The 18,013-nt window shown below is 35.8% G+C and overlaps 41 non-coding genes across 41 annotated transcripts in view; 39 read left to right on the top strand and 2 right to left on the bottom strand.

Moving 5' to 3' along the window:
• Positions 1-120: 120 nt before the first annotated feature.
• TRNAQ-UUG (transfer RNA glutamine (anticodon UUG)) lies at positions 121-192 on the bottom strand. The gene has a single exon. It is a non-coding gene; the product is annotated as a tRNA-Gln (tRNA).
• A 486-nt stretch (positions 193-678) lies between these two features.
• Positions 679-750, bottom strand: TRNAQ-CUG (transfer RNA glutamine (anticodon CUG)). Its single transcript has one exon. It is a non-coding gene; the product is annotated as a tRNA-Gln (tRNA).
• A 1,115-nt stretch (positions 751-1,865) lies between these two features.
• TRNAQ-UUG (transfer RNA glutamine (anticodon UUG)) lies at positions 1,866-1,937 on the top strand. The gene has a single exon. It is a non-coding gene; the product is annotated as a tRNA-Gln (tRNA).
• Positions 1,938-3,167: 1,230 nt separating this feature from the next.
• Positions 3,168-3,239, top strand: TRNAQ-UUG (transfer RNA glutamine (anticodon UUG)). Its single transcript has one exon. It is a non-coding gene; the product is annotated as a tRNA-Gln (tRNA).
• A 301-nt stretch (positions 3,240-3,540) lies between these two features.
• Positions 3,541-3,612, top strand: TRNAQ-UUG (transfer RNA glutamine (anticodon UUG)). The gene has a single exon. It is a non-coding gene; the product is annotated as a tRNA-Gln (tRNA).
• A 486-nt stretch (positions 3,613-4,098) lies between these two features.
• TRNAQ-UUG (transfer RNA glutamine (anticodon UUG)) lies at positions 4,099-4,170 on the top strand. The gene has a single exon. It is a non-coding gene; the product is annotated as a tRNA-Gln (tRNA).
• A 301-nt stretch (positions 4,171-4,471) lies between these two features.
• On the top strand, positions 4,472-4,543 carry TRNAQ-UUG (transfer RNA glutamine (anticodon UUG)). The gene has a single exon. It is a non-coding gene; the product is annotated as a tRNA-Gln (tRNA).
• Positions 4,544-4,844: 301 nt separating this feature from the next.
• Positions 4,845-4,916, top strand: TRNAQ-UUG (transfer RNA glutamine (anticodon UUG)). The gene has a single exon. It is a non-coding gene; the product is annotated as a tRNA-Gln (tRNA).
• A 302-nt stretch (positions 4,917-5,218) lies between these two features.
• TRNAQ-UUG (transfer RNA glutamine (anticodon UUG)) lies at positions 5,219-5,290 on the top strand. The gene has a single exon. It is a non-coding gene; the product is annotated as a tRNA-Gln (tRNA).
• Positions 5,291-6,148: 858 nt separating this feature from the next.
• TRNAQ-UUG (transfer RNA glutamine (anticodon UUG)) lies at positions 6,149-6,220 on the top strand. The gene has a single exon. It is a non-coding gene; the product is annotated as a tRNA-Gln (tRNA).
• Positions 6,221-6,520: 300 nt separating this feature from the next.
• TRNAQ-UUG (transfer RNA glutamine (anticodon UUG)) lies at positions 6,521-6,592 on the top strand. The gene has a single exon. It is a non-coding gene; the product is annotated as a tRNA-Gln (tRNA).
• A 301-nt stretch (positions 6,593-6,893) lies between these two features.
• TRNAQ-UUG (transfer RNA glutamine (anticodon UUG)) lies at positions 6,894-6,965 on the top strand. The gene has a single exon. It is a non-coding gene; the product is annotated as a tRNA-Gln (tRNA).
• A 283-nt stretch (positions 6,966-7,248) lies between these two features.
• TRNAQ-UUG (transfer RNA glutamine (anticodon UUG)) lies at positions 7,249-7,320 on the top strand. The gene has a single exon. It is a non-coding gene; the product is annotated as a tRNA-Gln (tRNA).
• Positions 7,321-7,604: 284 nt separating this feature from the next.
• TRNAQ-UUG (transfer RNA glutamine (anticodon UUG)) lies at positions 7,605-7,676 on the top strand. The gene has a single exon. It is a non-coding gene; the product is annotated as a tRNA-Gln (tRNA).
• Positions 7,677-8,162: 486 nt separating this feature from the next.
• Positions 8,163-8,234, top strand: TRNAQ-UUG (transfer RNA glutamine (anticodon UUG)). The gene has a single exon. It is a non-coding gene; the product is annotated as a tRNA-Gln (tRNA).
• Positions 8,235-8,535: 301 nt separating this feature from the next.
• TRNAQ-UUG (transfer RNA glutamine (anticodon UUG)) lies at positions 8,536-8,607 on the top strand. Its single transcript has one exon. It is a non-coding gene; the product is annotated as a tRNA-Gln (tRNA).
• A 301-nt stretch (positions 8,608-8,908) lies between these two features.
• TRNAQ-UUG (transfer RNA glutamine (anticodon UUG)) lies at positions 8,909-8,980 on the top strand. Its single transcript has one exon. It is a non-coding gene; the product is annotated as a tRNA-Gln (tRNA).
• A 301-nt stretch (positions 8,981-9,281) lies between these two features.
• On the top strand, positions 9,282-9,353 carry TRNAQ-UUG (transfer RNA glutamine (anticodon UUG)). Its single transcript has one exon. It is a non-coding gene; the product is annotated as a tRNA-Gln (tRNA).
• Positions 9,354-9,468: 115 nt separating this feature from the next.
• On the top strand, positions 9,469-9,540 carry TRNAQ-UUG (transfer RNA glutamine (anticodon UUG)). Its single transcript has one exon. It is a non-coding gene; the product is annotated as a tRNA-Gln (tRNA).
• An 858-nt stretch (positions 9,541-10,398) lies between these two features.
• Positions 10,399-10,470, top strand: TRNAQ-UUG (transfer RNA glutamine (anticodon UUG)). The gene has a single exon. It is a non-coding gene; the product is annotated as a tRNA-Gln (tRNA).
• A 300-nt stretch (positions 10,471-10,770) lies between these two features.
• Positions 10,771-10,842, top strand: TRNAQ-UUG (transfer RNA glutamine (anticodon UUG)). The gene has a single exon. It is a non-coding gene; the product is annotated as a tRNA-Gln (tRNA).
• Positions 10,843-11,143: 301 nt separating this feature from the next.
• On the top strand, positions 11,144-11,215 carry TRNAQ-UUG (transfer RNA glutamine (anticodon UUG)). The gene has a single exon. It is a non-coding gene; the product is annotated as a tRNA-Gln (tRNA).
• A 115-nt stretch (positions 11,216-11,330) lies between these two features.
• On the top strand, positions 11,331-11,402 carry TRNAQ-UUG (transfer RNA glutamine (anticodon UUG)). The gene has a single exon. It is a non-coding gene; the product is annotated as a tRNA-Gln (tRNA).
• Positions 11,403-12,260: 858 nt separating this feature from the next.
• Positions 12,261-12,332, top strand: TRNAQ-UUG (transfer RNA glutamine (anticodon UUG)). The gene has a single exon. It is a non-coding gene; the product is annotated as a tRNA-Gln (tRNA).
• A 300-nt stretch (positions 12,333-12,632) lies between these two features.
• Positions 12,633-12,704, top strand: TRNAQ-UUG (transfer RNA glutamine (anticodon UUG)). Its single transcript has one exon. It is a non-coding gene; the product is annotated as a tRNA-Gln (tRNA).
• Positions 12,705-13,005: 301 nt separating this feature from the next.
• TRNAQ-UUG (transfer RNA glutamine (anticodon UUG)) lies at positions 13,006-13,077 on the top strand. The gene has a single exon. It is a non-coding gene; the product is annotated as a tRNA-Gln (tRNA).
• Positions 13,078-13,192: 115 nt separating this feature from the next.
• TRNAQ-UUG (transfer RNA glutamine (anticodon UUG)) lies at positions 13,193-13,264 on the top strand. Its single transcript has one exon. It is a non-coding gene; the product is annotated as a tRNA-Gln (tRNA).
• A 486-nt stretch (positions 13,265-13,750) lies between these two features.
• TRNAQ-UUG (transfer RNA glutamine (anticodon UUG)) lies at positions 13,751-13,822 on the top strand. The gene has a single exon. It is a non-coding gene; the product is annotated as a tRNA-Gln (tRNA).
• A 284-nt stretch (positions 13,823-14,106) lies between these two features.
• TRNAQ-UUG (transfer RNA glutamine (anticodon UUG)) lies at positions 14,107-14,178 on the top strand. Its single transcript has one exon. It is a non-coding gene; the product is annotated as a tRNA-Gln (tRNA).
• A 115-nt stretch (positions 14,179-14,293) lies between these two features.
• On the top strand, positions 14,294-14,365 carry TRNAQ-UUG (transfer RNA glutamine (anticodon UUG)). The gene has a single exon. It is a non-coding gene; the product is annotated as a tRNA-Gln (tRNA).
• Positions 14,366-14,479: 114 nt separating this feature from the next.
• Positions 14,480-14,551, top strand: TRNAQ-UUG (transfer RNA glutamine (anticodon UUG)). Its single transcript has one exon. It is a non-coding gene; the product is annotated as a tRNA-Gln (tRNA).
• Positions 14,552-14,850: 299 nt separating this feature from the next.
• Positions 14,851-14,922, top strand: TRNAQ-UUG (transfer RNA glutamine (anticodon UUG)). Its single transcript has one exon. It is a non-coding gene; the product is annotated as a tRNA-Gln (tRNA).
• Positions 14,923-15,206: 284 nt separating this feature from the next.
• On the top strand, positions 15,207-15,278 carry TRNAQ-UUG (transfer RNA glutamine (anticodon UUG)). The gene has a single exon. It is a non-coding gene; the product is annotated as a tRNA-Gln (tRNA).
• A 115-nt stretch (positions 15,279-15,393) lies between these two features.
• Positions 15,394-15,465, top strand: TRNAQ-UUG (transfer RNA glutamine (anticodon UUG)). The gene has a single exon. It is a non-coding gene; the product is annotated as a tRNA-Gln (tRNA).
• Positions 15,466-15,578: 113 nt separating this feature from the next.
• On the top strand, positions 15,579-15,650 carry TRNAQ-UUG (transfer RNA glutamine (anticodon UUG)). The gene has a single exon. It is a non-coding gene; the product is annotated as a tRNA-Gln (tRNA).
• Positions 15,651-15,951: 301 nt separating this feature from the next.
• Positions 15,952-16,023, top strand: TRNAQ-UUG (transfer RNA glutamine (anticodon UUG)). Its single transcript has one exon. It is a non-coding gene; the product is annotated as a tRNA-Gln (tRNA).
• A 486-nt stretch (positions 16,024-16,509) lies between these two features.
• On the top strand, positions 16,510-16,581 carry TRNAQ-UUG (transfer RNA glutamine (anticodon UUG)). The gene has a single exon. It is a non-coding gene; the product is annotated as a tRNA-Gln (tRNA).
• Positions 16,582-16,865: 284 nt separating this feature from the next.
• TRNAQ-UUG (transfer RNA glutamine (anticodon UUG)) lies at positions 16,866-16,937 on the top strand. The gene has a single exon. It is a non-coding gene; the product is annotated as a tRNA-Gln (tRNA).
• Positions 16,938-17,238: 301 nt separating this feature from the next.
• Positions 17,239-17,310, top strand: TRNAQ-UUG (transfer RNA glutamine (anticodon UUG)). The gene has a single exon. It is a non-coding gene; the product is annotated as a tRNA-Gln (tRNA).
• Positions 17,311-17,609: 299 nt separating this feature from the next.
• On the top strand, positions 17,610-17,681 carry TRNAQ-UUG (transfer RNA glutamine (anticodon UUG)). The gene has a single exon. It is a non-coding gene; the product is annotated as a tRNA-Gln (tRNA).
• A 284-nt stretch (positions 17,682-17,965) lies between these two features.
• Positions 17,966-18,013, top strand: part of TRNAQ-UUG (transfer RNA glutamine (anticodon UUG)) — a 72-nt gene continuing 24 nt past the window's right edge. The window contains exon 1 of the tRNA in view: positions 17,966-18,013. This exon is cut by the window's right edge and continues 24 nt beyond it. This is a non-coding gene — a tRNA (tRNA-Gln).

Raw genomic sequence — 18,013 nt, 5'->3', positions numbered from 1 at the left:
TTTAACCGGCAATGTCATATACATCAAAAAGGAGTTTTAGAACAAAATGAAAAATTTCTTATATAAACCATGTCCACCGAAGAGGTAAATTCATCTATAGGCTATTTTTCCAATGATTCAAGGTTCCACCGAGATTTGAACTCGGATCGCTGGATTCAAAGTCCAGAGTGCTAACCATTACACCATGGAACCGCCAAAGCCATAAAAATCAAAAAGAAGTTTTAGAATAAAATTAAAAATTTCTTATAAAAACCATGTCCACCGAAGAGGTAATTTCATAATAAGACTATTGGTTCCAATGAATCAAGGTTCCACCGAGATTTGAACTCGGCTCGCTGGATTCAAAGTCCAGAGTGCTAACCATTACACCATTTAACCGGCAATGTCATATACACCGAAAAGGAGTTTTAGAAAGAGAATTAAAAATTTCTTATAATAACCATATCCACCGAAGAGATAATTTCATTTCTAGCCTTTTTTTTCAATGAATCAAGGCTCCACCGAGATTTGAAATCAGATCACTGGATTCAAAGCCCAGAGTGCTAACAATTACAACATTTAACCGGCAATGTCTTATACATAAAAAAGGATTTTTAGAACAAAATGAAAAATTTCTTATAAAAACCATGTCCACCGAAGAGGTAACTTCATCTCTAGGCTTTTTGTTCCAATGAATCAAGGTTCCACCGAGATTTGAACTCGGATCGCTGGATTCAGAGTCCAGAGTGCTAACCATAACACCATGGAACCGGCAAAGCCATAAAAATAAAAAAGAAGTTTTAGAAGAAAATTAAAAATTTCTTATAAAAACCATGTCCACCGAAGAGGTAATTTCATATTAAGACTATTAGTTCCAATGAACAAGGTTCCACCGAGATTTAAACTCGGCTCGCTGGATTCCAAGTCCAGAGTGCTAACCATTACAACATTTAACCGGCAATGTCTTAAAAAAAAATGAGTTTTAGAAAGAGAATTAAAAATTTCTTATAAAAACCATGTCCACCGAAGAGGTTATTTCATATTAGTTTTTGTTCCAATGAATCAAGGTTCCACCGCGATTTGAACTCGGATCGCTGGATTCAGAGTCCAGAGTGCTAACTAATACACCATGGAACCGCCAAAGCCATAGTGTAATGGTTAGCACTCTGGACTTTGAATCCAGCGATCCGACTTCAAATCTCGGTGGAACCTTGAATCATTGGAAACAATAGCCTATAGATGAAATTACCTTTCGGTGGACATGGTTTTTATAAGAAATTTTTCATTTTGTTCTAAAACTCCTTTTTTATGTATATGACATTGCCGGTTAAATGGTGTAATGGTTAGCACTCTGGACTTTGAATCCAGCGATCCGAATTCAACTCTCGGTGGAACCTTGAATCATTGGAAAAAATAGCCTTTAGATGAAATTACCTCTTCGGTGGATATGGTTTTTATAAGAAATTTTTAATTATATTTCTAAAACACCTTTTTTATTTTTATGTCCTTGCCGGTTCCATGGTGTAATGGTTAGCACTCTGGACTCTGAATCCAGTAATCCGACTTCAAATCTCGGTGGCACCTTGATTCATTGGAACAAAAAACCTAGAGAAGAAACTGTCTTTTCGGTGGACATGGTTATTATAAGAAATTTTAAATTATCTTTCTAAAACTCCTTTTTTATTTTTATGTCCTTGCCGGTTCCATGGTGTAATGGTTAGCACTCTGGACTCTGAATCCAGTAATCCGACTTCAAATCTCGGTGGCACCTTGATTCATTGGAACAAAAAGCCTAGAGATGAAACTATCTTTTCGGTGGACATGGTTATTATAAGAAATTTTAAATTATCTTTCTTAAACTCCTTTTTTATTTTTATAACTTTGCCGGTTCCATGGTGTAATGGTTAGCACTCTGGACTTTGAATCCAGCGATCCGAGTTCAAATCTCGGTGGAACCTTGAATCATTAGCAAAAATAGCCTATAGATGATATTATCTCTTCGGTGGACATGGTTTTTATAAGAAATTTTTCATTTGGTTCTAAAACTCCTTTTTGATGTATATGACATTGCCGGTTAAATGGTGTAATGGTTAGCACTCTGGACTTTGAATCCAGCGAGCCGAGTTCAAATCTCGGTGGAACCTTGATTCTTTGGAACCGATAGTCTTAATATGAAATTACCTCTTCGGTGGACATGGTTTTTATAAGAAATTTTTAATTTTATTTTAAAACTCCTTTTTGATGTAAATGACATTGCCGGTTAAATGGTGTAATGGTAAGCACTCTGAACTTGAAATCCAGCGAGCCAAGTTCAAATCTCGATGGAAACTTGATTCATTGGAACCAATAGTCTTAATATGAATTACATCTTCGGTGGAATTGGTTTTTATAAGAAATTTTTAATTTTAATCTAAAACTTCTTTTTTATTTATATGGCTTTGGCGGTTCCATGGTGTAATGGTTAGCACTCTGGACTTTGAAACCAGCGATCCGAGTTGAAATTTCGGTGGTACCTTTATTCATTGGAACCAATAGTCTTAATATGAAATTACCTCTTCGGTGGACATGGTTTTAATAAGAAATTTTAAATTATCTTTCTAAAACTCCTTTTTTATTTGTATGCCTTTGCCGGTTCCATGGTGTTATGGTTAGCACTCTGGACATTGAATCCAGCGATCCGAATTCAACTCTCGGTGGAACCTTGAATCATTGGAAAAAATAGCCTGTAGATGAAATTAGCTCTTCGGTGGATGTGGTTTTTATAAAAAAATTTTAATTATATTTCTAAAACACCTTTTTGATGTTCATGCCTTGCTGGTTCCATGGTGTAATGGTTGGCACTCTGGACTTTGAATCCAGCGAGCCGAGTTAAAATCTCGGTGGAACCTTGATTCATTGGAACCAATAGTCTTAATATGAAATTACCTCTTCGGTGGACATGGTTTTAATAAGTAATTTTAAATTCTCTTTCTAAAACTCCTTTTTTATTTGTATACCTTTGCCGGTTCCATGGTGTTATGGTTAGCACTCTGGACATTGAATCCAGCGATCCGAATTCAACTCTCGGTGGAACCTTGAATCATTGGAAAAAATAGCCTATAGATGAAATTACCTCTTCGGTGGATGTGGTTTTTATAAGAAATTTTTAATTCAATTTCTAAAACACTTTTTGATGTTCATGCCTTGCTGGTTCCATGGTGTAATGGTTGGCACTCTGGACTTTGAATCCAGCGAGCCGAGTTCAAATCTCGGTGGAACCTTGATTCTTTGGAACCGATAGTCTTAATATGAAATTACCTCTTCGGTGGACATGGTTTTTATAAGAAATTTTTAATTTTATTTTAAAACTCCTTTTTGATGTAAATGACATTGCCGGTTAAATGGTGTAATGGTTAGCACTCTGAACTTGAAATCCAGCGAGCCAAGTTCAAATCTCGGTGGAAACTTGATTTATTGGAACCAATAGTCTTAATATGAAATTACATCTTCGGTGGACTTGGTTTTTATAATAAATTTTAAATTCTCCTTCTAAAACTAATTTTTTATTTTTCTGCCTTTGCTGGTTCCATGGTGTAATGGTTAGCACTCTGGACTTTGAAACCAGCGTTCCGAGTTCAAATCTCGGTGGAACCTTGAACCATTGGAAACAATAGCCTATTGATGAAATTACCTTTTCGGTGGACATGGTTTTTATAAGAATTTTTTCATTTTGTTCTAAAACTCCTTTTTGATGTATATGACATTGCCGGTTAAATGGTGTAATGGTTAGCACTCTGGACTTTGAATCCAGCGAGCCGAGTTCAAATCTCGGTGGAACCTTGATTCATTGGAACCAATAGTCTTAATATGAAATTACCTCTTCGGTGGACATGGTTTTAATAAGAAATTTTAAATTCTCTTTCTAAAACTCCTTTTTTATTTGTATACCTTTGCCGGTTCCATGGTGTTATGGTTAGCACTCTGGACATTGAATCCAGCGATCCGAATTCAACTCTCGGTGGAACCTTGAATCATTGGAAAAAATAGCCTATAGATGAAATTACCTCTTCGGTGGATGTGGTTTTTATAAGAAATTTTTAATTCAATTTCTAAAACACTTTTTGATGTTCATGCCTTGCTGGTTCCATGGTGTAATGGTTGGCACTCTGGACTTTGAATCCAGCGAGCCGAGTTCAAATCTCGGTGGAACCTTGATTCTTTGGAACCGATAGTCTTAATATGAAATTACCTCTTCGGTGGACATGGTTTTTATAAGAAATTTTTAATTTTCTTTTAAAACTCCTTTTTGATGTAAATGACATTGCCGGTTAAATGGTGTAATGGTTAGCACTCTGAACTTGAAATCCAGCGAGCCAAGTTCAAATCTCGGTGGAAACTTGATTTATTGGAACCAATAGTCTTAATATGAAATTACATCTTCGGTGGACTTGGTTTTTATAATAAATTTTAAATTCTCCTTCTAAAACTAATTTTTTATTTTTCTGCCTTTGCTGGTTCCATGGTGTAATGGTTAGCACTCTGGACTTTGAAACCAGCGTTCCGAGTTCAAATCTCGGTGGAACCTTGAACCATTGGAAACAATAGCCTATTGATGAAATTACCTTTTCGGTGGACATGGTTTTTATAAGAATTTTTTCATTTTGTTCTAAAACTCCTTTTTGATGTATATGACATTGCCGGTTAAATGGTGTAATGGTTAGCACTCTGGACTTTGAATCCAGCGAGCCGAGTTCAAATCTCAGTGGAACCTTGACTCATTGGAACCAATAGTCTTAATATGAAATTACCTCTTCGGTAGACATGGTTTTTATAAGAAATTTTAAATTATCTTTCTTAAACTCCTTTTTTATTTTTATGACTTTGCCGGTTCCATGGTGTAATGGTTAGCACTCTGGACTTTGAATCCAGCGATCCGAGTTCAAATCTCGGTGGAACCTTGATTCATTAAAACAAAAAGCCTAGAGATGAAACTGTCTTTTCGGTGGACATGGTTATTATAAGAAATTTTAAATTATCTTTCTAAAACTCCTTTTTTATTTTTATGTCCTTGCCGGTTCCATGGTGTAATGGTTAGCACTCTGGACTCTGAATCCAGTAATCCGACTTCAAATCTCGGTGGCACCTTGATTCATTGGAACAAAAAGCCTAGAGATGAAACTATCTTTTCGGTGGACATGGTTATTATAAGAAATTTTAAATTATCTTTCTTAAACTCCTTTTTTATTTTTATAACTTTGCCGGTTCCATGGTGTAATGGTTAGCACTCTGGACTTTGAATCCAGCGATCCGAGTTCAAATCTCGGTGGAACCTTGAATCATTAGCAAAAATAGCCTATAGATGATATTATCTCTTCGGTGGACATGGTTTTTATAAGAAATTTTTCATTTGGTTCTAAAACTCCTTTTTGATGTATATGACATTGCCGGTTAAATGGTGTAATGGTTAGCACTCTGGACTTTGAATCCAGCGAGCCGAGTTCAAATCTCGGTGGAACCTTGATTCTTTGGAACCGATAGTCTTAATATGAAATTACCTCTTCGGTGGACATGGTTTTTATAAGAAATTTTTAATTTTATTTTAAAACTCCTTTTTGATGTAAATGACATTGCCGGTTAAATGGTGTAATGGTAAGCACTCTGAACTTGAAATCCAGCGAGCCAAGTTCAAATCTCGATGGAAACTTGATTCATTGGAACCAATAGTCTTAATATGAATTACATCTTCGGTGGACTTGGTTTTTATAAGAAATTTTTAATTTTCATCTAAAACTTCTTTTTTATTTATATGGCTTTGGCGGTTCCATGGTGTAATGGTTAGCACTCTGGACTTTGAAACCAGCGATCCGAGTTGAAATTTCGGTGGTACCTTTATTCATTGGAACCAATAGTCTTAATATGAAATTACCTCTTCGGTGGACATGGTTTTAATAAGAAATTTTAAATTATCTTTCTAAAACTCCTTTTTTATTTGTATGCCTTTGCCGGTTCCATGGTGTTATGGTTAGCACTCTGGACATTGAATCCAGCGATCCGAATTCAACTCTCGGTGGAACCTTGAATCATTGGAAAAAATAGCCTGTAGATGAAATTAGCTCTTCGGTGGATGTGGTTTTTATAAAAAAATTTTAATTATATTTCTAAAACACCTTTTTGATGTTCATGCCTTGCTGGTTCCATGGTGTAATGGTTGGCACTCTGGACTTTGAATCCAGCGAGCCGAGTTCAAATCTCGGTGGAACCTTGATTCATTGGAACCAATAGTCTTAATATGAAATTACCTCTTCGGTGGACATGGTTTTAATAAGAAATTTTAAATTCTCTTTCTAAAACTCCTTTTTTATTTGTATACCTTTGCCGGTTCCATGGTGTTATGGTTAGCACTCTGGACATTGAATCCAGCGATCCGAATTCAACTCTCGGTGGAACCTTGAATCATTGGAAAAAATAGCCTATAGATGAAATTACCTCTTCGGTGGATGTGGTTTTTATAAGAAATTTTTAATTCAATTTCTAAAACACTTTTTGATGTTCATGCCTTGCTGGTTCCATGGTGTAATGGTTGGCACTCTGGACTTTGAATCCAGCGAGCCGAGTTCAAATCTCGGTGGAACCTTGATTCTTTGGAACCGATAGTCTTAATATGAAATTACCTCTTCGGTGGACATGGTTTTTATAAGAAATTTTTAATTTTATTTTAAAACTCCTTTTTGATGTAAATGACATTGCCGGTTAAATGGTGTAATGGTTAGCACTCTGAACTTGAAATCCAGCGAGCCAAGTTCAAATCTCGGTGGAAACTTGATTTATTGGAACCAATAGTCTTAATATGAAATTACATCTTCGGTGGACTTGGTTTTTATAATAAATTTTAAATTCTCCTTCTAAAACTAATTTTTTATTTTTCTGCCTTTGCTGGTTCCATGGTGTAATGGTTAGCACTCTGGACTTTGAAACCAGCGTTCCGAGTTCAAATCTCGGTGGAACCTTGAACCATTGGAAACAATAGCCTATTGATGAAATTACCTTTTCGGTGGACATGGTTTTTATAAGAATTTTTTCATTTTGTTCTAAAACTCCTTTTTGATGTATATGACATTGCCGGTTAAATGGTGTAATGGTTAGCACTCTGGACTTTGAATCCAGCGAGCCGAGTTCAAATCTCAGTGGAACCTTGACTCATTGGAACCAATAGTCTTCGGTAGACATGGTTTTTATAAGAAATTTTAAATTATCTTTCTTAAACTCCTTTTTTATTTTTATGACTTTGCCGGTTCCATGGTGTAATGGTTAGCACTCTGGACTTTGAATCCAGCGATCCGAGTTCAAATCTCGGTGGAACCTTGATTCATTAAAACAAAAAGCCTAGAGATGAAACTATCTTTTCGGTGGACATGGTTATTATAAGAAATTTTAAATTATCTTTCTAAAACTAATTTTTTATTTTTCTGCCTTTGCCGGTTCCATGGTGAAATGGTTACCAGCGAGCCGAGTTCAAATCTCAGTGGAACCTTGACTCATTGGAACCAATAGTCTTAATATGAAATTACCTCTTCGGCAGACATGGTTTTTATAAGAAATTTTAAATTATCTTTCTTAAACTCCTTTTTTATTTTTATGACTTTGCCGGTTCCATGGTGTAATGGTTAGCACTCTGGACTTTGAATCCAGCGATCCGAGTTCAAATCTCGGTGGAACCTTGAATCATTGGAAAAAATAGCCTAAAGATGAAATTACCTCTTCGGTGGAAATGGTTTTTAAAAGAAATTTTTCATTTTGTTCTAAAACTCCTTTTTGATGTTCATGCCTTGCTGGTTCCATGATGTAATGGTTGGCACTCTGGACTTTGAATCCAGCGAGCCGAGATCAAATCTCGGTGGAACCTTGATTCATTGGAACCAATAGTCTTAATATGAAATTACCTCTTCGGTGGACATGGTTTTAATAAGAAATTTTAAATTCTCTTTCTAAAACTCCTTTTTTATTTGTATGCCTTTGCCGGTTAAATGGTGTTATGGTTAGCACTCTGAACATTGAATCCAACGATCCGAATTCAACTCTCGGTGGAACCTTGAATCATTGGAAAAAATAGCCTATAGATGAAATTACCTCTTCGGTGGATATGGTTTTTATAAGAAATTTTTAATTATATTTCTAAAACACCTTTTTGATGTTCATGCCTGGCTGGTTCCATGGTGTAATGGTTGGCACTCTGGACTTTGAATCCAGCGAGCCGAGTTCAAATCTCGGTGGAACCTTGATTCTTTGGAACCGATAGTCTTAATATGAAATTACCTCTTCGGTGGACATGGTTTTTATAAGAAATTTTTAATTTTATTTTAAAACTCCTTTTTGATGTATATGACATTGCCGGTTAAATGGTGTATTGGTTAGCACTCTGGACTTTGAATCCAGCGATCCGAGTTCAAATCTCAGTGGAACCTTGACTCATTGGAACCAATAGTCTTAATATGAAATTACCTCTTCGGTAGACATGGTTTTTATAAGAAATTTTAAATTCTCTTTCTTAAACTCCTTTTTTATTTTTATGACTTTGCCGGTTCCATGGTGTAATGGTTAGCACTCTGGACTTTGAATCCAGCGATCCGAGTTCAAATCACGGTGGAACCTTGATTCATTGGAACAAAAAGCCTAGAGATGAAACTATCTTTTCGGCGGACATGTTTATTACAAGAAATTTTAAATTCTCTTTCTAAAACTAATTTTTTATTTGTATGCCTTTGCCGGTTAAATGGTGTTATGGTTAGCACTCTGAACATTGAATCCAACGATCCGAATTCAACTCTCGGTGGAACCTTGAATCATTGGAAAAAATAGCCTATAGATGAAATTACCTCTTCGGTGGATATGGTTTTTATAAGAAATTTTTAATTATATTTCTAAAACACCTTTTTGATGTTCATGCCTGGCTGGTTCCATGGTGTAATGGTTGGCACTCTGGACTTTGAATCCAGCGAGCCGAGTTCAAATCTCGGTGGAACCTTGATTCTTTGGAACCGATAGTCTTAATATGAAATTACCTCTTCGGTGGACATGGTTTTTATAAGAAATTTTTAATTTTATTTTAAAACTCCTTTTTGATGTATATGACATTGCCGGTTAAATGGTGTATTGGTTAGCACTCTGGACTTTGAATCCAGCGATCCGAGTTCAAATCTCAGTGGAACCTTGACTCATTGGAACCAATAGTCTTAATATGAAATTACCTCTTCGGTAGACATGGTTTTTATAAGAAATTTTAAATTCTCTTTCTTAAACTCCTTTTTTATTTTTATGACTTTGCCGGTTCCATGGTGTAATGGTTAGCACTCTGGACTTTGAATCCAGCGATCCGAGTTCAAATCACGGTGGAACCTTGGTTCATTGGAACAAAAAGCCTAGAGATGAAACTATCTTTTCGGCGGACATGTTTATTACAAGAAATTTTAAATTCTCTTTCTAAAACTAATTTTTTATTTTTCTGCATTTGCCGGTTCCATGGTGTAATGGTTAGCACTCTGGACTTTGAATCCAGCGAGCCGTGTTCAAATCTCGGTGGAACCTTGAATCATTGGAAAAAATAGCCTATAGATGAAATTACCTCTTCGGTGGAAATGGTTTTTATAAGAAATTTTTCATTTTGTTCTAAAACTCCTTTTTGATGTATATGACATTGCCGGTTAAATGGTGTAATGGTTAGCACTCTGGACTTTGAATCCAGCGAGCCGAGTTCAAATCTCGGTGGAACCTTGATTCTTTGGAACCGATAGTCTTAATATGAAATTACCTCTTCGGTGGACATAGTTTTTATAAGAAATTTTTAATTTTATTTTAAAACTCCTTTCTGATGTAAATGACATTGCCGGTTAAATGGTGTAATGGTAAGCACTCTGAACTTGAAATCCAGCGAGCCAAGTTCAAATCTCGATGGAAACTTGATTCATTGGAACCAATAGTCTTAATATGAATTACATCTTCGGTGGACTTGGTTTTTATAAGAAATTTTTAATTTTAATCTAAAACTTCTTTTTTATTTATATGGCTTTGGCGGTTCCATGGTGTAATGGTTAGCACTCTGGGCTTTGAAACCAGCGATCCGAGTTGAAATTTCGGTGGTACCTTTATTCATTGGAACCAATAGTCTTAATATGAAATTACCACTTCGGTGGACATGGTTTTAATAAGAAATTTTAAATTATCTTTCTAAAACTCCTTTTTTATTTGTATGCCTTTGCCGGTTCCATGGTGTTATGGTTAGCACTCTGGACATTGAATCCAGCGATCCGAATTCAACTCTCGGTGGAACCTTGAATCATTGGAAAAAATAGCCTGTAGATGAAATTAGCTCTTCGGTGGATGTGGTTTTTATAAAAAAATTTTAATTATATTTCTAAAACACCTTTTTGATGTTCATGCCTTGCTGGTTCCATGGTGTAATGGTTGGCACTCTGGACTTTGAATCCAGCGAGCCGAGTTCAAATCTCGGTGGAACCTTGATTCATTGGAACCAATAGTCTTAATATGAAATTACCTCTTCGGTGGACATGGTTTTAATAAGAAATTTTAAATTCTCTTTCTAAAACTCCTTTTTTATTTGTATACCTTTGCCGGTTCCATGGTGTTATGGTTAGCACTCTGGACATTGAATCCAGCGATCCGAATTCAACTCTCGGTGGAACCTTGAATCATTGGAAAAAATAGCCTATAGATGAAATTACCTCTTCGGTGGATGTGGTTTTTATAAGAAATTTTTAATTCAATTTCTAAAACACTTTTTGATGTTCATGCCTTGCTGGTTCCATGGTGTAATGGTTGGCACTCTGGACTTTGAATCCAGCGAGCCGAGTTCAAATCTCGGTGGAACCTTGATTCTTTGGAACCGATAGTCTTAATATGAAATTACCTCTTCGGTGGACATGGTTTTTATAAGAAATTTTTAATTTTATTTTAAAACTCCTTTTTGATGTATATGACATTGCCGGTTAAATGGTGTATTGGTTAGCACTCTGGACTTTGAATCCAGCGATCCGAGTTCAAATCTCAGTGGAACCTTGACTCATTGGAACCAATAGTCTTAATATGAAATTACCTCTTCGGTAGACATGGTTTTTATAAGAAATTTTAAATTCTCTTTCTTAAACTCCTTTTTTATTTTTATGACTTTGCCGGTTCCATGGTGTAATGGTTAGCACTCTGGACTTTGAATCCAGCGATCCGAGTTCAAATCACGGTGGAACCTTGGTTCATTGGAACAAAAAGCCTAGAGATGAAACTATCTTTTCGGCGGACATGTTTATTACAAGAAATTTTAAATTCTCTTTCTAAAACTAATTTTTTATTTTTCTGCATTTGCCGGTTCCATGGTGTAATGGTTAGCACTCTGGACTTTGAATCCAGCGAGCCGTGTTCAAATCTCGGTGGAACCTTGAATCATTGGAAAAAATAGCCTATAGATGAAATTACCTCTTCGGTGGAAATGGTTTTTATAAGAAATTTTTCATTTTGTTCTAAAACTCCTTTTTGATGTATATGACATTGCCGGTTAAATGGTGTAATGGTTAGCACTCTGGACTTTGAATCCAGCGAGCCGAGTTCAAATCTCGGTGGAACCTTGATTCTTTGGAACCGATAGTCTTAATATGAAATTACCTCTTCGGTGGACATAGTTTTTATAAGAAATTTTTAATTTTATTTTAAAACTCCTTTCTGATGTAAATGACATTGCCGGTTAAATGGTGTAATGGTAAGCACTCTGAACTTGAAATCCAGCGAGCCAAGTTCAAATCTCGATGGAAACTTGATTCATTGGAACCAATAGTCTTAATATGAATTACATCTTCGGTGGACTTGGTTTTTATAAGAAATTTTTAATTTTAATCTAAAACTTCTTTTTTATTTATATGGCTTTGGCGGTTCCATGGTGTAATGGTTAGCACTCTGGGCTTTGAAACCAGCGATCCGAGTTGAAATTTCGGTGGTACCTTTATTCATTGGAACCAATAGTCTTAATATGAAATTACCACTTCGGTGGACATGGTTTTAATAAGAAATTTTAAATTATCTTTCTAAAACTCCTTTTTTATTTGTATGCCTTTGCCGGTTCCATGGTGTTATGGTTAGCACTCTGGACATTGAATCCAGCGATCCGAATTCAACTCTCGGTGGAACCTTGAATCATTGGAAAAAATAGCCTGTAGATGAAATTAGCTCTTCGGTGGATGTGGTTTTTATAAAAAAATTTTAATTATATTTCTAAAACACCTTTTTGATGTTCATGCCTTGCTGGTTCCATGGTGTAATGGTTGGCACTCTGGACTTTGAATCCAGCGAGCCGAGTTCAAATCTCGGTGGAACCTTGATTCATTGGAACCAATAGTCTTAATATGAAATTACCTCTTCGGTGGACATGGTTTTAATAAGAAATTTTAAATTCTCTTTCTAAAACTCCTTTTTTATTTGTATACCTTTGCCGGTTCCATGGTGTTATGGTTAGCACTCTGGACATTGAATCCAGCGATCCGAATTCAACTCTCGGTGGAACCTTGAATCATTGGAAAAAATAGCCTATAGATGAAATTACCTCTTCGGTGGATGTGGTTTTTATAAGAAATTTTTAATTCAATTTCTAAAACACTTTTTGATGTTCATGCCTTGCTGGTTCCATGGTGTAATGGTTGGCACTCTGGACTTTGAATCCAGCGAGCCGAGTTCAAATCTCGGTGGAACCTTGATTCTTTGGAACCGATAGTCTTAATATGAAATTACCTCTTCGGTGGACATGGTTTTTATAAGAAATTTTTAATTTTATTTTAAAACTCCTTTTTGATGTAAATGACATTGCCGGTTAAATGGTGTAATGGTTAGCACTCTGAACTTGAAATCCAGCGAGCCAAGTTCAAATCTCGGTGAAAACTTGATTTATTGGAACCAATAGTCTTAATATGAAATTACATCTTCGGTGGACTTGGTTTTTATAATAAATTTTAAATTCTCCTTCTAAAACTAATTTTTTATTTTTCTGCCTTTGCTGGTTCCATGGTGTAATGGTTAGCACTCTGGACTTTGAAACCAGCGTTCCGAGTTCAAATCTCGGTGGAACCTTGAACCATTGGAAACAATAGTCTTAATATGAAATTACCTCTTCGGTAGACATGGTTTTTATAAGAAATTTTAAATTATCTTTCCTAAACTCCTTTTTTATTTTTATGACTTTGCCGGTTCCATGGTGTAATGGTTAGCACTCTGGACTTTGAATCCAGCGATCCGAGTTCAAATCACGGTGGAACCTTGATTCATTGGAACAAAAAGCCTAGAGATGAAACTATCTTTTCGGCGGACATTTTTATTACAAGAAATTTTAAATTCTCTTTCTAAAACTAATTTTTTATTTTTCTGCCTTTGCCGGTTCCATGGTGTAATGGTTAGCACTCTGGACTTTGAAACCAGCGATCCGAGCTCAAATCTCGGTGGAACCTTGAACCATTGGAAACAATAGCCTATTGATGAAATTACCTCTTCGGTGGACATGGTTTTTATCAGAATTTTTTCATTTTGTTCTAAAACTCCTTTTTGATGTATATGACATTGCCGGTTAAATGGTGTAATGGTTAGCACTCTGGACTTTGAATCCAGCGAGCCGAGTTCAAATCTCAGTGGAACCTTCACTCATTGGAACCAATAGTCTTAACATGAAATGACCTCTTCGGTAGACATGGTTTTTATAAGAAATTTTAAATTCTCTTTCTTAAACTCATTTTTATTTTATGACTTCGCCGGTTCCATGGTGTAATGGTTAGCACTCTGGACTTTGAATCCAGCGATTCGAGTTCAAATCTCTGTGGAACCTTGATTCATTAAAACAAAAAGCCTAGAGATGAAACCATCTTTTCGGTGGACATGGTTATTATAAGAAATTTTAAATTATCTTTCTAAAACTAATTTTTTATTTTTCTGCCTTTGCCGGTTCCATGGTGTAATGGTTACCAGCGAGCCGAGTTCAAATCTCAGTGGAACCTTGACTCATTGGAACCAATAGTCTTAATATGAAATTACCTCTTCGGTAGACATGGTTTTTATAAGAAATTTTAAATTCTCTTTCTTAAACTCCTTTTTTATTTTTATGACTTTGCCGGTTCCATGGTGTAATGGTTAGCACTCTGGACTTTGAATCCAGCGATCCGAGTTCAAATCTCGGTGGAACCTTGATTCATTGGAACAAAAAGCCTAGATATGAAACTATCTTTTCGGTGGACATGGTTATTATTAGAAATTTTAAATTCTCCTTCTAAAACTAATTTTTTATTTTTCTGCCTTTGCCGGTTCCATGGTGTAATGGTTAGCACTCTGGACTTTGAATCCAGCGAGCCGAGTTCAAATCTCAGTGGAACCTTGACTCATTGGAACCAATAGTCATAATATGAAATTAACTCTTCGGTAGACATGGTTTAATAAGAAATTTTAAATTCTCTTTCTTAAACTCCTTTTTTATTATTATGACTTTGCCGGTTCCATGGTGTAATGGTTAGCACTCTGGACTTTGAATCCAGCGATCCGAGTTCAAATCTCGGTGGAACCTTGAATCATTGGAAACAATAGCCTATAGATGAAATTACCTCTTCGGTGGACATGGTTTTTATAAGAAATTTTTCATTTTGTTCTAAAACTTCTTTTTTATGTATATGACATTGCCGGTTAAATGGTGTAATGGTTAGCACTCTGGACTTTGAATCCAGCGAGCTGAGTTCAAATCTCAGAGGAACCTTGACTCATTGGAACCAATAGTCTTAATATGAAATTGCCTCTTCGGTAGACATGGTTTTTATAAGAAATTTTAAATTCTCTTTCTTAAACTCATTTTTATTTTATGACTTTGCCGGTTCGATGGTGTAATGGTTAGCACTCTGGACTTTGAATCCAGCGATCCGAGTTCAAATCTCGGTGGAAACTTGATTCATTGGAATAAAAAGCCTAGAGTTGAAACTATCTTTTCGTTGGACATGGTTATTATAAGAAATTTTAAATTATCTTTCTAAAACTAATTTTTTATTTTTCTGCCTTTGCCGGTTCCATGGTGTAATGGTTACCAGCGAGCCGAGTTCAAATCTCAGTGGAACCTTGACTCATTGGAACCAATAGTCTTAATATGAAATTACCTCTTCGGTAGACATGGTTTTTATAAGAAATTTTAAATTCTCTTTCTTAAACTCCTTTTTTATTTTTATGACTTTGCCGGTTCCATGGTGTAATGGTTAGCACTCTGGACTTTGAATCCAGCGATCCGAGTTCAAATCACGGTGGAACCTTGATTCATTGGAACAAAAAGCCTAGAGATGAAACTATCTTTTCGGCGGACATGTTTATTACAAGAAATTTTAAATTCTCTTTCTAAAACTAATTTTTTATTTTTCTGCCTTTGCCGGTTCCATGGTGTAATGGTTAGCACTCTGGACTTTGAATCCAGCGATCCGAGTTCAAATCTCGGTGGAACCTTGAATCATTGGAAAAAATAGCCTATAGATGAAATTACCTCTTCGGTGGAAATGGTTTTTATAAGAAATTTTTCATTTTGTTCTAAAACTCCTTTTTGATGTTCATGCCTTGCTGGTTCCATGGTGTAATGGTAGCCACTCTGGACTTTGAATCCAGCGAGCCGAGTTCAAATCTCGGTGGAACCTTGACTCTTTGGAACCGATAGTCTTAATATGAAATTACCTCTTCGGTGGACATGGTTTTTATAAGAAATTTTTAATTTTATTTTAAAACTCCTTTTTGATGTATATGACATTGCCGGTTAAATGGTGTATTGGTTAGCAGTCTGGACTTTGAATCCCGCGATCCGAGTTCAAATCTCAGTGGAACCTTGACTCATTGGAACCAATAGTCTTAATATGAAATTACCTCTTCGGTAGACATGGTTTTTATAAGAAATTTTAAATTATCTTTCCTAAACTCCTTTTTTATTTTTATGACTTTGCCGGTTCCATGGTGTAATGGTTAGCACTCTGGACTTTGAATCCAGCGATCCGAGTTCAAATCACGGTGGAACCTTGATTCATTGGAACAAAAAGCCTAGAGATGAAACTATCTTTTCGGCGGACATTTTTATTACAAGAAATTTTAAATTCTCTTTCTAAAACTAATTTTTTATTTTTCTGCCTTTGCCGGTTCCATGGTGTAATGGTTAGCACTCTGGACTTTGAAACCAGCGATCCGAGCTCAAATCTCGGTGGAACCTTGAACCATTGGAAACAATAGCCTATTGATGAAATTACCTCTTCGGTGGACATGGTTTTTATCAGAATTTTTTCATTTTGTTCTAAAACTCCTTTTTGATGTATATGACATTGCCGGTTAAATGGTGTAATGGTTAGCACTCTGGACTTTGAATCCAGCGAGCCGAGTTCAAATCTCAGTGGAACCTTGACTCATTGGAACCAATAGTCTTAACATGAAATGACCTCTTCGGTAGACATGGTTTTTATAAGAAATTTTAAATTCTCTTTCTTAAACTCATTTTTATTTTATGACTTCGCCGGTTCCATGGTGTAATGGTTAGCACTCTGGACTTTGAATCCAGCGATTCGAGTTCAAATCTCTGTGGAACCTTGATTCATTAAAACAAAAAGCCTAGAGATGAAACCATCTTTTCGGTGGACATGGTTATTATAAGAAATTTTAAATTATCTTTCTAAAACTAATTTTTTATTTTTCTGCCTTTGCCGGTTCCATGGTGTAATGGTTACCAGCGAGCCGAGTTCAAATCTCAGTGGAACCTTGACTCATTGGAACCAATAGTCTTAATATGAAATTACCTCTTCGGTAGACATGGTTTTTATAAGAAATTTTAAATTCTCTTTCTTAAACTCCTTTTTTATTTTTATGACTTTGCCGGTTCCATGGTGTAATGGTTAGCACTCTGGACTTTGAATCCAGCGATCCGAGTTCAAATCTCGGTGGAACCTTGATTCATTGGAACAAAAAGCCTAGATATGAAACTATCTTTTCGGTGGACATGGTTATTATTAGAAATTTTAAATTCTCCTTCTAAAACTAATTTTTTATTTTTCTGCCTTTGCCGGTTCCATGGTGTAATGGTTAGCACTCTGGACTTTGAATCCAGCGAGCCGAGTTCAAATCTCAGTGAAACCTTGACTCATTGGAACCAATAGTCTTAATATGAAATTACCTCTTCGGTAGACATGGTTTAATAAGAAATTTTAAATTCTCTTTCTTAAACTCCTTTTTTATTATTATGACTTTGCCGGTTCCATGGTGTAATGGTTAGCACTCTGGACTTTGAATCCAGCGATCCGAGTTCAAATCTCGGTGGAACCTTGAATCATTGGAAACAATAGCCTATAGATGAAATTACCTCTTCGGTGGACATGGTTTTTATAAGAAATTTTTCATTTTGTTCTAAAACTTCTTTTTTATGTATATGACATTGCCGGTTAAATGGTGTAATGGTTAGCACTCTGGACTTTGAATCCAGCGAGCTGAGTTCAAATCTCAGAGGAACCTTGACTCATTGGAACCAATAGTCTTAATATGAAATTGCCTCTTCGGTAGACATGGTTTTTATAAGAAATTTTAAATTCTCTTTCTTAAACTCATTTTTATTTTATGACTTTGCCGGTTCGATGGTGTAATGGTTAGCACTCTGGACTTTGAATCCAGCGATCCGAGTTCAAATCTCGGTGGAAACTTGATTCATTGGAACAAAAAGCCTAGAGTTGAAACTATCTTTTCGTTGGACATGGTTATTATAAGAAATTTTAAATTATCTTTCTAAAACTAATTTTTTATTTTTCTGCCTTTGCCGGTTCCATGGTGTAATGGTTACCAGCGAGCCGAGTTCAAATCTCAGTGGAACCTTGACTCATTGGAACCAATAGTCTTAATATGAAATTACCTCTTCGGTAGACATGGTTTTTATAAGAAATTTTAAATTCTCTTTCTTAAACTCCTTTTTTATTTTTATGACTTTGCCGGTTCCATGGTGTAATGGTTAGCACTCTGGACTTTGAATCCAGCGATC

Source organism: Leiobunum rupestre, chromosome 6 (genome assembly GCF_980474605.1).
Source record: "Leiobunum rupestre chromosome 6, qqLeiRupe1.1.hap1, whole genome shotgun sequence".
Taxonomy (NCBI): Eukaryota; Metazoa; Arthropoda; class Arachnida; order Opiliones; family Sclerosomatidae; genus Leiobunum; species Leiobunum rupestre.
This window is presented reverse-complemented; position numbering and strand designations above follow the sequence as displayed.